This window comes from Scyliorhinus torazame, chromosome 12, assembly GCF_047496885.1.
Source record: "Scyliorhinus torazame isolate Kashiwa2021f chromosome 12, sScyTor2.1, whole genome shotgun sequence".
NCBI lineage: Eukaryota > Metazoa > Chordata > Chondrichthyes > Carcharhiniformes > Scyliorhinidae > Scyliorhinus > Scyliorhinus torazame.
Window position 1 is genome coordinate 186,935,472 of NC_092718.1, and position 3,967 is coordinate 186,939,438.

General features: G+C 35.0%; 1 long non-coding RNA gene across 1 annotated transcript; it reads left to right on the top strand.

The window, feature by feature from the left end:
* The first annotated feature begins 729 nt into the window (after window positions 1–729).
* LOC140387265 (uncharacterized) lies at window positions 730–3,294 on the top strand. Its single transcript, XR_011933813.1, has 2 exons — window positions 730–841; window positions 2,896–3,294. It is a non-coding gene; the product is annotated as an uncharacterized lncRNA (long non-coding RNA).
* Window positions 3,295–3,967: the final 673 nt, after the last annotated feature.

Sequence of the window (3,967 nt, forward strand, 5' to 3'; positions counted from 1 at the left end):
TGGCCGCTCTGGCAAACTAACCCAATGGTGGTCAGGGAACATTTCAGCAACTTTAAAAAAAAAATCAAGTATGCTTACTGCCTTCACATGAGCCAACGAATGCTATAATAGTGCTGCAACACATTTTCAAATAATGGAAATAGATAAAAATATTGTGAATGTTGCAACATGTACATCATTATATGCGTGTAACACATAAAACATGCATTTAATTTAAAATAAGAAGTCTTGTTGCATGCCATCATTGTGTTGCAACATTATAGCTTTATATTCTGGTTATACACCAGAATCAAATTGACAACAGGATTATTGCAAAGAGCTGTCAATTCTGTCAATTAGAGTGCTTTGTTTTCTAAAACAAAGGTCAAAGATTATGCCATATAAATGTTGACCTGCTCAGATATGAAATCTTTAAATTTACTTATATCTCTGGGTAAGTTGCACATGTTACAATGGAATAATTCATCTTCATTCTGTAATACAGCTGAATATCTGGTTCCAATAAAAGTGACACTGTCAATTAACTACCTGACATCTCCTCAATGATGCTTACACACACAGAGAAATAAAATGCGAGTTATGTAAAGGACAGATTTTGATGAAAGCAGGAACACTAAAGATGGAAAGCAAAAGCTATTTACAGGCTGTGGCTGGATCAGCTGAGTTGGAGTAATCAGCTGTCTGACTCTGTTTATGTCACAGTGACGTCTGCAATTCTATCCAGGAGACGTGAACATGCAACAAAAAAATTCCCAAGTCTCAGTCCTAAAGAGGTAAATTAAACAGAAAAAAGAAAGAACTCCTCCACAACTATAAAAATAGTTTCACAGAACAGGACACGGTAAGCAACTTTTATCATTTAGAAACACTGATAATAGTATCTAGATCACTGTGTACTTGTTTAAAAAGTAATTGTTCAACAAAAGAAATTTAGAAAGCCACTATTTGACTTAAATTAGATTCTTATCAGCATTAGATTTTCTTTAACCTCATTGCCAGGCAATGACTACTGTAATGCGTCAGCAATATTTTAAGCCTTACCCTGTTCAGTTGCAAGACCAAACACATTCCATGATTGTATTTTAAAGGGAATAACAAGCCTTAATTTGGTGTTACAGCCAAGAGAATTGTTAATATTGTAGCATCAATTTTTGTTTATTACTAATTGTACTTGTTAACTCACCACGGCTGCCATTTTCGATGTGGTCAGACTGAATAAATGTATCTCTGTGTACGCATCTACCTGGAACCTGACCTCATTCCCAGGCAGGGTGTGGAACAGTGAATTACATGACATACTCAGCCCTTACAGTAATGATTTCCCGATCTTTTCAAATCTATTTTATGAAACAGCGTATAGATGACGAGGCATAACGTTTAAAAAAAATATATATAACATATTCTTCTCTAAAGGGACATAGTCTTCGTTACCAGAATGTCTAATAAATCTTTTTCTGATTGGAAGAACAATAAGAGGCAATAGAGCTGTATCATTTTTGTTGTGGCCCCAAACCTCCAAAGTTCAGAAAACGCATCATGAGGTGCTTCATTTACAAAGGGATTTTATTTCTAAGTGAAACAAGTTTGCAAACCAACTCTAAATGTTGCTCTAAGGTTACAAAATTTAGTCTTGGTCTCAGAATTTTATTATAAAAATATTTTGATTCAAAACAAGCCCAGTCAAATAGCTTTGGGATTTTAGAAAAAATAAATTAAACAAAATATTCAATGCTTCTGTCTGTATGCTTATATGGATTTATTTGTGGTAACATAGATCTGGTTGCACTAATCATAACATTTGTATGTCAAAGGTTTCAGTGAAGCTATTTGTAACCTCCTGCTCCAATAGCTTCCTATAATCATTTGATCCTCAGTGATCAACAGGGTTTAATGGTCTAACTCTGGGGACACATCAATTTTCTCCTGCAGTGACAGGGATTGAATATTGTCAGTTTTGCAAGGTGGATTCCCTCTTTTAGACAATACAATTAAATTAATCTGCTCTTCGTCCACAGAATAAGTCAATTCTGCATTTAAATTTGGGATATATAATGTAGATGTAATTCTGTTATTTAAAAGTTTCAAAAAATGTTAGCTACACACTCATATCTCATGATCATGGATGCTTATTGATACAGTAACTGGTAACTCTGAAGCATTATGTGCTGATTTGCAGTTTAAAATCATGAGATTAGAGTGTTGAGTCAGAGAGTGTGAGTAAGCAAAAATGGAGCCTTGAAGGAAAGGCCTCATAATAAACTAATAATCCAAGTGGTTGTATATATAACACAAATCTGATGTTACAGCATATATTTTTCCCTCTGAATACATGACTGGAACATTATCAGATTTGGAATCTCACTAGAGAAAGAATAATAATTAAAGCAAAGTACATGAATAAGCAAACATCACAAAGGTACTTTGTATGCAGCCTAGCAGCATTTAATTCAAATATTTTGACAATTCTAAGGCATAGCATCAATAAATTTCAGCTATGTCTGTAATGCTTAAAGGAAGAGTCTCCTGCCCCAACAGCTGATCACCTCTTCCCTCAAACCTCACCAAAGATGATCAGCGAGTGACTGGCAAATCTTTGGGACAATATTTAATGACGTTATGCCTCATTCATAATTATCATATGTAGACCCATGAATACTGTACGGTCATGCTTTTACTTTCCTACTTTCAACACTTAAGGTAAGCAGAAAACTATTGTGATGAATATAAGAAACTGCCATACTTTATAGTCTGTATTTTTGCAGTAATATTATTGAGGTTAAAATGCTAACAGACAAATATGTCTGCTAGAGCTGCGATTAAAAGTGAGGTAATGAGTGATTTTTGAAGGGAAGTGTTTTGCTAAAAGATACTAAAAGCCATTTTATCTGTTTGCAGATGGAGAGAACTAATGTAATATGGTAACAGTTTGAGCCTGGCTAAACAAATCAAGGCACAGCTTGTAACAAGAGACAAAAGAATGCTATGTGTTTTGGGTGCAGCTGATGCAGACTAATGGGATGGGCCAGGGCTTTAAGCTGAGCAGAAGGTTTTCAGCTTGTTTCTAAAAAAAAGGTTTCTCTCTCTAAGGACTCTGCATCAAGATACACAAGTAAAATCTGCTGGTTAACTTTGTAGGTAAATGGTGCCTGAAATATATGGGTTTGCTTAATTGGAATAATAGAGGCAGGTTTCAGAAAGCACGTTAAGGTGTTATAGCTATTAACTGTGAAGCTATTTCTTTGTTGCTAATGTGCTTAATTCTGTGATCAAATTAAAGTTTGTTTTAACATAAAAGTGGTCTACTGGTAGTGTTATCACTCCTGTTGGGCAGTAACATTTCCTCACAGTTTCACCAAATGCAAATAGTTGGGTTCTAATCTGGGATCTTAACCAAAATTAGGATTCTGGCCCAGACCCATAACATGATAGATGGCAAAATTCTAAACGAAAATAAGAATGTTTCCCATAATAATAATATTCAGATTTAGATTCTTTATTAGAGTAGTGTTAGAAAGTTTAAAATATATCTGTACAATTTTAAAATTGGCCTAATGCAATCATTAACCCATATACTAATGTGTATGATGCGCTTTTCTTTCAACGTATAACAAAAATAAACAGATACATTTCTTACATATATAGGTCTGTATGGGTACACCACAGATATAATTATCTAAAGCACTGAGGTGCACATCTTCCAATTCAAGTTGTTTACATCTAAATTATTTTACATCATGTAATCATGACCAATATCCATGTTTCATTTACTTCTCCATGATTCTGGAACTTTAAATTAAAAGAATGGCTCTTGGTTGGTCCACACACAACTGTCAGTAGGGCTGATTCACATCTTGGGAATTTTTGCCAACGGGCACGATTTTCCCACTCTGTTGCTCCCGGCGCCGATTCCGTTGCGCTGGGTGCATAACAGGAGAGGCCCAAAACAGGTTTTGCACAATGCACCCAT